At 45.2% G+C, this 13,425-nt stretch overlaps 1 protein-coding gene across 1 annotated transcript in view; it reads right to left on the reverse strand.

The window, feature by feature from the left end:
• NEDD1 (NEDD1 gamma-tubulin ring complex targeting factor) overlaps positions 1-13,425 on the reverse strand; it is a 149,674-nt gene that overhangs the window by 97,724 nt on the left and 38,525 nt on the right. The window lies entirely within an intron of this gene.

Raw genomic sequence — 13,425 nt, forward strand, 5'->3', positions numbered from 1 at the left:
ATTAAAAAAAAAAAAAAATTATATTATAATATATATATATATATATATATATATATATATATATATATATATATATATATATATATATATATACACACACACATATATATATACACACACACACACACACACACCATGATGGATACAAATGTTTCAGCTTGGCGGCACATGAGAAGTGTTTGAATATTGATAAAAGGGTATAAATACAAATATGTAACATGTCATAGAAACGGCATTAGGTAATAAATTTAACAATATCAATCTTGAACATCATTAATTGTAGATATAATACAGGATATTTCCTATTGACAGACAATGGTACACGCAACAGAGCTGCTATAAAACCAAAGATACACATACATATAGAGAACTATAAATAGTTACATAGTACTCAATGAATTTTGAATGTATGAAAGGTATATATGGGCCAGTAACTAGATCATGATGCGTTTCATGGCTATATGCCATTCATCAGGAGTTGGGCACAGAAATAAAAGGTCGGCTAAAGCACTGTGCTTGGCTAGCATCAAGATTAACTATGGATTTTACACCAAGGAAGTAGCACACACAGCTTATTCACTGGATACACATACAACACTACATTTGCAATCATCCTCACACATGTGGAATGTGTTGCGGCAAATCGAGTATGCTATGTGGATGTTTTCTTGGCTGGGGCGGGGTCCCTTGCCTCAGCTCCGGAACAGACAACCATTTTGGGGTTTCATCTCTCTTGATGCTTGCAACCAATTCCCATCAGCCATAGGCATATATTAGGCGATAGGTTGGGTGGGTCTTAATGTCAAGCTGCTTGTACTGCCAAAAAAGGACCATATATCTTAGCCACCGCAGCTTTCTATACCAAAATTTACTATCATTTAAAAAGCTAAAAATTGTGTGAAAAGTCTTTATTTAATCCAAAAAGTAGTAACAAAAAATAATAAATACAACCACCTTCCACAACCATAAAAAAGACAGTCTTTAATACAAAAAGGTACATCTAGACGCCATACGCACATGCATACATTACACAAATATATACAATCCATCAAACATATGGAATTAACACTATATAGCAAATCCTCCTAAAAAGTCATCCCATGAGAGAAGTTGCAGGGTTATGGTTTACTACCTACTTAAATAGCAGAACTAAGGAATGAATGACTCAAAGCAGGGACCTAGGATTCAAGATGAGTTTTAATGCAGAGCATAGACCTGGGATTCAAATGAGCTTAACAGTGTAACCAGGTTACATGTTAAAGATTAAGACTGCAATTTAGCCCTGCTGCCTTAGAAACACGTAAAAACAAACACAAATCAGACACGATTTAAAAGGCCTTTAACCCTCAGTTGTTTGAAGATCAAGTAAACCTCCACCAAAAGTGCACTCGGCAGAGGAATAACAGAAACTCACTAAAACACCATCACCAGGTAAACAAAAGGAGACCAGTGAATACAGAATATAGCCAAGAGGGGGGAGTTTGGGACTTTAAATGAGGCACAATATTTGTGCCTCCATCCCGGGTTCAAGTACATAAGAAGGGAATGTGGGACTTTAAAGGCAATTGACTTGTGGAGGTAGAGTATTTAGTAAACATTTATTTGTACCAATATTAAAAAAGTGTATATATATATATATATATATATATATATATATATATATATATATATATATTATACATGCCCAATGACATAAACATAATGGATTCTTATATATTAGCTTGGCAGCACATACGAGGTAGTAAATGTTGATAAATATAATACAAGGTGTTTCATATTAACAGGCATTAGTACAACATATGCAAAAGAGCCGCTATAAGATAGGTACACATTGATAATTGCATAGTACTCAGTGAATTTTAGATGTATAAAAAGTATATATGGGCCAGTGAATATGTAATGAGCCAAACTTGACTGAGCACCCCATGGAAACTCAACGCGTTTCATGGCTATATGCCATTCAACAGGAGTTGGGTACAGAAGTAAACTGCAAATAAAAGTAAATATGTAGTATTAGTAATTATGTTCTACCCCTTTAAAAAGGGAGAAAAGACCTCATGGGGAGAAAGATTTATACTCACATGTCGGCTAAAGCACTGTGCTTGGCTAGCATCGAGGAGGATGGGACCCCAAATGGTTGTCTGTTCCGGAGCTGAGGCAAGGAACCCCACCCCAGCCAAGAAAACCTCCACATAGCAGGATGATTGCAAGTATGGTGTTCTGGAAAAAATGTATAAAAATTAGAAAAATGTGTGTAAAAACAGTGAAAAAAGTAAAAAAGTGAGAAAATGTGAAAAGTGAAAAAACATGAGTGTTTGAGAGGAAAAAAAAATTGATGTGTATGTTTTAATGAGTGTTGTGTCTGTATAAAAATACATACATACACCATAGTGAGTGGGTATGTTGCGTGAGTCAAAAGAAAAAAAAAGGGGGAAAGGGCTGAAAAAAAAGAGAAAATGAGCATAAATTACGTGTGTCTGTATCCAGTGAATGGGCTGTGTGTTACCTCCCTGGTGTTAAACACACAGTGAAATGGTAGGCAATCAAGCTCACCTGCTTAAGTAATCCAAGTGTGGGGCGGGTCCCCGACCAACATCATGCACACCATCGAATGAGAGTAGGAGTTGGCAGTGAAATCCACCAGCGGGACAAGCGTCAAAGTGGAGCCACGCCAACCCCATCTTCGACGTGAGATGGAGATATTCTGTGAATACAGAATAGGGTGGGAATATAGACGCTGTCCTGGAAGATTCATGGAAATACCGTTACCAGTAAGTCTAACGGGGGTTTTCCCCCCTCATCTTCCAGGGCACCTACTTGAGAGGATAAGCAAGATTCTATACCTTAGGGAGGGACGACAGCCTGAAGTACTTTCCTACCAAAGGAGAGGTCCTGGCTGGAGAGCATCTGGACTCTAATGCCTGATAAACGCATGAGAGGAGGACCAGACACCAGCTTTAAAAATATCTTCCCTTGATGCTCCCACTCTTTCTGCCCATGACGCGGCCAAAGATCTTGTTGAATGAGCGCCAACTACGGAAGGAGAAGTGTGACCTGACACTTTAAGCTTCACAAATTGCATCCTTAATCCATCTGGAAATGGAACTTTTAGATGCCTTGGTCCCCTTTTTGGGGCCACTGAACAACACTAATGCCCTGTACACACGATCGGACATTGATTGGACATTCCAACAACAAAAGCCATGGATTTTTTCAGACGGATGTTGGCTCAAACTTGTTTTGCATACACACGGTCGCTCAAAGTTGTCGGAAAATCCGATTGTTCTGAACGCGGTGACATAAACACGTAGGTCGGGACTATAAACGGGGCAGTAGCCAATAGCTGTCATCTCTTAATTTATACTGAGCATGCGTGGCACTTTGTGCGTCGGAATTGTCCACACACGGTCGGAATTTACGCGAACGGATTTTGTTGTCGGAAAATTTTATAGCCTGCTCTCGAACTGTGTGTGCCGGAAATTCCGATGGAAAAAGTCCGATGGAGCCCACACACGGGCGGAATTTCCGACATCAAGCTCCGAACGCACATATTCCGTCGGAAAATCCGACTGCGTGTACAGGGCATTAGAGTTGGGAGGATCTCCTAAACTCACTAGACCTTTCTAGATAAAGCAGAAGGCATCTCTTCACGTCCAAAAAACTAAATCTTTCCTCTTCTGCATTCTTGGGGGAGGAACAAAAACTAGGAAGAACTACCTCCTGGGACCTGTGAAAGCTGGAAGAAACTTTGGGCAAGTACAAAGGATCGGTCCTAATGACTACCCTGTCCTCTAAAATCCCCAGGAAAGGGTCCTTACAGGAAAGGGATTCTAGATCAGAAATCCTTCTCCCTGACATTATAGCCAAAAGGTAATCTTTATAGAAGTCAATTTCAGAGAGGCCTCATGCAAAGGCTCAAAAGGAGCCCTAGATAGAGCATTTAATCCTACTTGATCCTGAACAATCTTCCGAACTACCAGTGGCAAGAGAGGAAACGGAGGGAAGGCGTAGGCTAAAGTGGAAAGAGTGGGAAAGAGCGCATCTGTCCCTAAGGACTCCGTCTCGCTTTCCAGCAAGAAGAAAACCAGTAGTTTCTTGTTGAGACTGGATGCAAAAAGATCCACTCTGGGAACACCCCACCTTAACACGATCTCCTGGAACGTGTCTTCATTCAGTTCTCAACTGCTGCCACAGTTTACTCTGCTCAGATAGTCCGCTGTCCCGCTGATGTGCACCACCCTGACTGAAGAGACATTGTTCTCTGCCCAGGACAGAACCTGCTGACTTAATAATAGAAGAGTATCCAAGAGAGTGCCCCCTTACTTGTTTAGGTATGCCACAGTCGTGGCATTGTCTGAAAAAAACAATAGGTCTTTTGAATTGACCCTCTTCCTCCAGAGCAATTAAAGCCTTCCTCATTGCCAACAGTTCTCTGAAATTCGATGACTTACATGCCTCCTCTGGCAGCCAGGCTCCCTGGGCCTGCCAATCCCCCGAGTGAGCTCCCCAGCCCCACTGACTGGAAACTGTAGTAATTTTCATTGAGGAATACTGTGCCCAGTCCTTCCCTCCCTGCAGATGTTCCCGTTGCTCCCACCAGGACAGATAGAGAAAATCCTCTCTTGGAAGCTGTATGAGCTGATTCAAAGAGCTTTTTCATCCCAATGACGCAGAAGAAACGCCTGAAGGGGCCTGGATGCAATTTGGCCCATGGCACTCCCGGAATGGCTGCAGTAAATAAACCCAATAACTGCATGATCTGATGAAGGGAGGCCTGTGGGAGCAACCTGAAGTTCTGCACAGAGAGAAGAATCTTTAAAGTCTTTTCTTTTGGAAGAAAAATCTTTTGGGCAACTGTGTCTATTAGGTAACCCCAAAAGGGCATGCTCTGGGAGGGAACCAGGCAAGACTTTTGCTGATTGACCTTCCACCCCAATTTCTGAAAGGTCCGTAAGATCAATTGCAGATCCTGAACAAGGCTCTTTCTCTCTGCCAAAGACCAAAAATCATCTAAATATGGAGATACCTCTGTATTCGAAAATAGGCCATGACTTCAGTGCTGCCGACAGACCAAAAGGGAGGGCTCTGAACTGCCAAGGACTTGGATCGTTCTCCATGAGAACTGCAAATATAAGGAGCTTTTGATGATTCTGGCAGATTGGTACATGATGGTAAGCGTCCTGAAGATCCAAGGTTAGCATGAACACTGCTGGTAATAACGATCCCTTACAGAAAAAAATGTTTTCCATCCAGAATTGTCTGTAGACTATGAATCTGTTCAGGAAGCTTAAATTGATGACCATCCGCCGGAAGACTTTCTTACCAGAAAGACGCGAGAATAAAATCCTCTGAATTTTTCATCTTCCGGAATGGGAGAAATAACCCCCTCTGTTTCCCACATCGCAATCGGATTCACCATGGCCTGCCGCCTCTCTTGGTTCCTCAGCAGATGGGTAAGACAAAACCTCTGGAATGGGGGGGCTTTTGCATTCCAACCTGTAACCTTTTTCTATCATTTGGAGAATAAAAGGATTGCTGCTAATCTCTGCCCATTCCTTGACGAAATAGGACAATCTCCCTCCTACCCCCACTCTGGCGTCCCTGGGGATTTTTGGTAGGGCTGAAGGAGCAAAGAGTGCGCCCTCCCCCCCTTTTTGCTTGCCTTTGTTAAATGACCACTTCTTTGCCTGTTGGTCTTAAAATTAACTTTATTCTGAAAGCCAAGAAAAGGCCTCTTATTCTGGGGATTATTCTTTTGAGAAGATGGAAACTGTTTACTCTTCTCCGAGGAACGAGCTAGGACTTCCTCTAAGGAAGAACCAAATAAGAGCTTGCCCTCAAAGGGTATGCCGCAAAGTTTATTCTTGGAGGCAAGATCACCTTCCCAAGATTTCAGCCAGATGGCCCGTGTAGCTGAATTAATGAGTGCTGATGTTCTGGCAACAGATTTTACAGAATCTGCTGCCGCATCAGCCAAAAAAGCAACTGACTTGGCAATAAGGTGTAGAAAATCCCTGATCTCCTCTATGGGGGTGTCGGAGGAGAGAAGGTCATTCAGACGTTGGAACCACACATATAGAATTCCTAGCAACACTGCCATCCCAGGCCTTACGTAATAAAGAGTCGGCCTTCCTATCCATCTAATCCTTAAGGACTCTAGAGTCCTCAAATGAAAGATCTGACTTTTTAGATACTTGTGACTTGTGAGTGTCTAATCTAGGACATTTGAAAAAAAAAAAAAAAACGTCCTCAAAATCAGACTGAAAAGGAAATCATCTCTTATGTTCTCTAGACTGGAACAACCTTATTTCAGGTTCTTTCCACTCAGAAAGGATCATGTCCTTGAGTGAATGATGTACAGGAAAAGACCTAGTTTTCCATCCTTGTAGACCTCTGTACATCTTATTCTGAACAGACTGAGCTTGCTGAGGCATTTCGATCTGTTCAGAAGTATATATTGGACTTTAAAAGTTTGTCAATATCTTCAACTGGAAAAAGATACGTAGTTGAGCTACCGGTATCCTCATCCTCTGATGCAGACTCCTCATCAGACATAGATAGCGGATTCTCACCTTCTTCCAGGTCAAAAACATTAAGTGAACTAACGGTCTTTGATACTAAGAGAGGTAGAGATCTAGCTGAGACTGAAGGCTCCTGAGTCACAGGCTTAGAAGTGGAAGGACCTAGCCTGGCTACTCTGTCATTAAAGGACCAAAAAGAGGCCACTACCTCCTTCACAGAAGTCATCAACTCCTTTATAGAGGCAGTAGACCCAGAATCTGCCTTTGACGGAACACAATCCTCCCAAAATAGTTTCTTACAACCATCAGAAAGCCTGGCTCTACAATTCATGTTTTCTTTACAGGTTTGTCAACCTAGGAAAAAAAAAAAAAAAAAAAAAGAAAACAAAACCATAAAAATTAAAGTTACGTACCGGTAACGTCTTTTCCTGTAGTCTTTCAGGACAGCCACAATAGAGAGATAGTCTCCTCCCCTTCCTCTGGAAACACTGCGCCAGCCCATAAATTCTCTCCTCCCCTGCCGCACCTCAGTTTTTTCAAGAGCACCTCCGGCCAGCTGGGGAGACACAAGAACACATTAATAACATACCATTCAATATCATTATCATATTGCGTTCTGGTCTTTAATAAGAGGGTGGGTAACTAGGGCTGTCCTGAAAGACTACAGGAAAAGACGTTACCGGTACGTAACTTTAATTTTCCCTTTTCGTCATTCAGGACAGCCACAATAGAGAGGATAATCGAACACTTACCAATTAGGGTGGGACTACAGCTTGCAGAACTTTTCGCCCAAAAGCCTGCTCACCTGTCGCCACCAGGTCCACTCTGTAATGTCTAACGAAAGTGGAGTCGCTGGACCAGGTCGCTGCCTTGCATATTTGCTCTGGCGTTGCTCCAGCCTTCTCTGCCTGGGAAGTTGCCACTGCTCTGGTGGAGTGTGCCTTTATGCCTTTAGGGATCTCCCTCCCTGCTAAAGAATATGCCTGCCCAATAGCTAATCTAAGCCATCTGGCAATCGTGCGTCGGGACGCTCTGAGACCCTTCCTGGCCCCAGAAAACAAAATAAATAGAGAATCAGACTTCCTTATTGTTTTAGTCATCTCTAGGTATTGTAGGATACACCTCCTTACATCTAAAAAATGAAATTTTAGTTCCCTTTCTCCTGAGGGATTGGAACAAAACGAGGGTAGGACTATTTTCTGGCTTCTATGAAAGCCTGACGCCACCTTAGGCAAAAAAGCTGGATCAGTCTTAAGGACTATCCTGTCTGGCAAAATAACACAAAGGAGGTCTAATTGATAATGCCTCAATTTCGCTGACTCTCCTGGCAGTTGTCACTGCTACTAAAAACACTGTTTTTAAGGTAAGCTCCTTTAAGAAGCATTTGTCCAATGGCTCATAGGGAATTCCCGTAAGACCCTGTAACACTAGAGATAGGTCCCACCTGGGAAAGGGTGGACCTCGGGTAGGTCTCTGTCTTGACAGTTCCCTAAAGAATCTGACCACCCATGGATTGGTAGCTAGAGACTTCTCCAGATGAGCACTGAGTGCTGAAACCTGACTTTTAAGGGTGCCTACAGATAAACCCTTGTCTGCTCCACACTGCAGAAACTCCAACACAGCTATGGGACTCTGCACCGAGAAGGAGCTTTCTATGCACCATTTGTTGAAAAGGAGCCAGACCTTTTTGTAAATCCTACGAGTCTCCTTTTTCCTACTGTTGAGGAGGGTGGAAATTAAGTTCTGTGAAAATCCCTTAGATTTTAATATACCCTCCTCAGTAGCCAGGCCGCTAATTTCCACTGCTGCACCTGTGGGCAGAGGACTGGACCCTGCGAAAGAAGATCCTTTCGAGGTGGAAGGAATAGGGGCGGCTCCGCTGCTAACTGACTGAGGATTGAAAACCATGCCCTTTTCGGCCAATGTGGAGCTACTAGAATGAGAGAGGTGCTCTCTAGTTGAAACTTCCTCAGAACCGCCGGTAATAGCACCGGAGGAGGGAAGGCATAGCATGTCCTGAAATGCCAATTCTGAGTTAAAGCGTCCACCCCCAGTGCTCCTTCCCCTGCGTTTAGGAAGAAGAAACAGGGGGTTTTCGCGTTGTCTTTTGAAGCGAAAAGATCCACTTCCGGGGGTCCCCATTTCTCGGATATGAGATTGAAAACCTCCTGGTTAAGGGGCCCAATCTCCTTCCCTTAGACTCCTCCGGCTGAGGAAATCTGCGATTACATTCCTCTCCCCTCTCAAAAAAAACGCTGAGAGTGAGAGAGTGTTGGACTTGGCCCAGCTTAGAATGCTTTGCTAGGGCCAGCAGACTTCCGCTCCTGGTGCCTCCCTGCTTGTTTATATAGGCCACGGTGGATGAGTTGTCCGACCGTACCTGTATATGGTGGCCCTGGAGTTCCTTTTTGAAAAATCTGAGGGCTAGGCCCACTGCCCTCAGCTCTTTCCAGTTGGATGATCTTTTCAGTTCATCGCCCTTCCACGTGCCCTGCGCTAGAAGGGATCCCAGATGTGCCCCCCAGCCTTTGCCACTTGCGTCCGTGGTTACGATCTGCGGGACTGGGATAAGCCAGACGTCCCTGTGACAAGTTCACTTCCTTCCTCCACCACCAAAGAGATCTCTTTATTTGATGGGGAACCTGTACTAAGGTGTCTAGATCCCTCTGACTGTGGTCCCATACTCTTAGTACATATGACTGCAGGGGACGAAAATGTAATCCTGCCCACTGCACTGCTGGAAGAGTAGAAGTTAGAAGGCCTAGCGTTGACATTATGGACCTTTTGGACACCAGATGGTTGCACTGGAGGGAGAAAACTGCTCTGTCCAGCTTTAGAATTTTTTCCCTTGGAAGAAAAACTCTCAAAAGCGTAGTGTCCAGCAGGTACCCCAGGTACATAATGCGCTGTGAGGGAATGAGACTGGACTTTTCTAAGTTCAGCAGCCACCCCAAACCTGTTAGTACCCTCTTTGTTAGATCAAGGTCCTTGATCAACTGTTCTGGGGATACTGCAAATAGGAGCAGGTCGTCCAGATAGGCTATAACTGACACCCCCTGGAGTCGCAGGAAGGCCAACGCCTCTGCCAGTACCTTTGTGAATATGCGGGGCGAGGAGGATAACCCGAAAGGCAGTGCTTGAAACTGTAGATGCAGTATTGTACCCTGCAGGTCTATTGCTAAACGGAGAAACTTTTGGGAGGTTTCTGCGATAGGGACATGTAAATACGCGTCTCTGAGGTCCAGAGACACCATGAAACAGTTGTGTGGTAACAGGGCCCTGACCGTAAAAATTGACTCCATGCGGAAACTTTTGTAGCAAATTGACCTGTTTAAGGGTTTTAAATTCAGAATCAATCTGAATTTCCCTGAGGGTTTTTTCACCACAAATACGTGGGAATAAAACCCCTCTCCTTCCTGCCCCTTTGGTACTCTGTGAACTACGTTCTGAATCTCCAGTTCCTTCAGGGCGTCTACCAAAGCTTCGGCCTTTGCTGTGCAGCTGGAAAGCTGCGTAACAAGGAATCTTTGTGGGGGGGGCCTTGAGAATTCCAAGAGATACCCCTTTCTTATGACCCCCAGGATGAATCGATTGGGGGAGATGGTCTCCCACTGTGGAAGGAAGGCCCCCAGTCTTCCTCCCACCGTCCCTAGAGAGTCATTGATCTTTACGGGCTTTCTCAGGAGGGCGAAAAATCGCCCCTCCTCTGCCCTTGCCTCTTTGGCCCCAAGTTTTCTTCTTTTGTTTGGGAGATTCCTTGCCTTTTTTTGGACGAAACCCCTTCCTTGTCTGAGCTGGGGCTTTCCGCTTAAGCGGAAAAGACTTCTTTTTGTCCACTGTACGGTCTAAGACCGTATCTAACCCAGGGCCAAAGAGTAGATCACCTGTCAGGGGTATGCCGCACAATTTGACTTTAGAGGCGGTGTCGCCCGGCCAAGTTTTTAGCCAGAGCGCTCTCCTAGCCGAATTCGCTAGCGCCGCTGATCTGGCCGACATACGGACTGACTCTGCTGAGGCGTCTGCAATGTATGCGATTCCTCGCAGAATCGTGGGGAAAGAGGCTAGGATAGTTTCCTTGGCTGTGCCAGCTTCAATGTGCTCCTGAATCTGGAAAAGACAATGTTCTAAATTGCGGGCTACCACCGTAACAGCCATTTCAGGCTTTAGGTTACCTACAGTTGAGTCCCACGTCTTTTTTAGAAGCGAGTCTATCCTCTTGTCCATGACATCCGACAAGGCCCCCCATATCCTCGAATGCCAGGTCTGTGTGTCTAGAGACCTGAGAGAAGGCGGCGTCCAATTTTGGATTTTTATTCCAAATGGACGCTGGATCCTCTGAAAACGGCAACCTTCTTTTAAGGGAGCTAGAAAAAAAGGGTTTCCTCTCAGGATCCTGCCACTCCTTTTTAATTGTTTCCACCAGAACTTCACGTACTGGAAAAACGTTTCTTTTTTGATCTCCCAAGCCCTTATACATAAGGTCATGTAGAGATAGGGGTTTTTTATCCTCGTGTATACCGAGGGTTGTATATATTGCCCCTAAGAGATCTTCCACCTCATCCAGGGACAATTTATACCTGGAGATTTTCCTGGACTCCCCGTCCTGGTCTTCCCCTTCTGATTCCTCATAGGAGTCAGACGTGCCACTATCCGGTTGCCTCAGCTCCACCCCGGAAGGGCCTGACATCTCATCTGCCATAACTATATTAGTAGATCTGGCAGGTGCAGGTGCAGAGCCCTGAGCATGAGGCGGGGTTGTGTCCTGCTGAATGGGTTTAGAGGGAAGCTGAAACGTCTCAAAAAACGTTTTAAAAGATGAAAAGGTGGATGACAGCTCTTTCACAGAAGCTGCCAAACCAGACTGCTGCTCAGATTCCCTTTCCTTAACCAGGGAGTCTATGCACTCTTTACACAAAACCTTGGTCCATGCTTCCCCTAAACTGTCTCTACAAGAAGCACACTTCCTTTTAGAGACATGAGTGGATTTTGTTTTTTCTGTAGATTTCTGAAATTACATACAAAAAAAACACATATTACATACATGCATGTTAAGTGGAAACAACCCTGGGAGTGTACCAGATCCACCTTTAGGGAACTGAGCACACACCCCACCCCCTGACCACCCAGGGGGTTTGCCCCTCCTCTAAGTAAGGAACCATACATGAGGGGGAGCAATCCTTAGATAGAGAGGACCCCTCCCCAGGGAACTCTTACCTTTGGAAGGCTGGAGATAACGTCCGTATGAGTAGCAGCATCTGCCTCAGACATGACTGCAGGTGGTTGCCTGTGTAGAGTCTCACGCTGTCTACACGTGTAGCGACTCACTCCAGCCTGAGCCCGGCCCCCTATCAGCACCGCGACCCGGAACCGGAAGTCGCGGGTCAAAGGGAAAAAGGCCCCCCCCGCCGGAAATGACGTTACCCGTCGTCCGGCCCGCTGGTTCCAAATTTTGCGGCCTGTACAGAGTACAGGGAGAGCGGACTGTCTCCATGCTGTGGCCCTATGGACACAATAGGGGTCCCCCGCGACCTGATGCCGCGCTCGGCAAGGAAGGGGTGGCTTCAGCTGCGGTATGTACCGCTACTACTTATCCTGGAAGCCCCTGCTTCCCTAGGGATGTTTTTTAGAAAAAAAGGCCACAATCTCCCTGACTGCACCCGGCCTGGTTCCTATGCACAGTGTCTCCCCACCGGAGGAAACGCTAATAACTGAGGTCCGGCAGGGGAGGAGAGAATTTATGGGCTGGCGCAGTGTTTCCAGAGGAAGGGGAGGAGACTCTCTATTGTGGCTGTCCTGAATGACGAAAAGGGAAAAAAGGCTTATATAGACCCACTGCTGCAGTAGCTCTTTATTCACAGATAAGAGCTTACCTTGGGGGCAGCATTGGACTGCCGCTGGCTCATCCTCAGTCCTGTCCTCAGATTGCATAGAGGAGAACGTAAACCAGCTGGAGAGACTCCTCTAACTGCTGCTGCACTGCTAAACTAGTCTACCCTGTGTTTGGCAGACTGTTTTCAAAGCAGCGAGTCCCCTGCATTGTACCATGCTGAGATCCTTTAAGAAAACAACATCCAGGAAGTGCGTCATGTCACTTCCGATTCCAGCACCAGCTTGCCACGTCTCCTTAAGTCCTCCAATGCCATTTATGTACACCCAACACGGGGAAGACATGAGGAAGACGCCTCTCCACTCAGCTAGACGCTGGACATGGAAGGGAGTTGCCGCTGCTAAACCACCAGGAAGGTAAGTAACCCAATACATACAGGGCGCCCTTCTCTAGTTGTGGCCATGTCTGGGGTGTTTTTCTATGTTTATAGACAGTCCTGGATATCATCAACAGAAGGGGGGTCCACCAACCACAGTTACCAGACCTATAAAAAAAACAACATTACAATGTGCTCCTGGAGGATCTGGAAACACAAAAAAACTGAGGGTCAGACAAGAGGGAGGGGCCTTTCAAAATTGTGTCTGATTTGTGCTTCCTGTAGAAGGTGAAGCCAATCATCTCTTGAGTAGCTTTCCTGGAAGACGGGGGGGGGGGGGGATCAGAAGATCAGGCTTGATTCTGCATAGAAACCAATCAGCTTCTAATCTCAGTTTGATCAATTAAGCTTCAGCAATACAACCTGGAAGCCAATTGGTTTCTATGCAGACATGAGCCTGATTTTGGACTTTACAGCTTAAGTAAATAAACCCCATTGTGTTAATGTACAGTTTGTGTGTTGATGCACTGTGCGGCAACATTCAGACCAGCAGGCACTTGTTATGGTGCCCATAACACAAGCACTGGTGTGTGAATATATACTGAAGTGCTTATTTTAACCACTTCAGCCCCAGAAGGATTTACCCCCTTCCTGACCAGAGCACTTTTTGCGATTCAGCACTGCGTCGATTTAACTGACAA

The sequence above is a fragment of the Aquarana catesbeiana genome, linkage group LG03 (assembly GCF_042186555.1).
Source record: "Aquarana catesbeiana isolate 2022-GZ linkage group LG03, ASM4218655v1, whole genome shotgun sequence".
Lineage (NCBI taxonomy): Eukaryota > Metazoa > Chordata > Amphibia > Anura > Ranidae > Aquarana > Aquarana catesbeiana.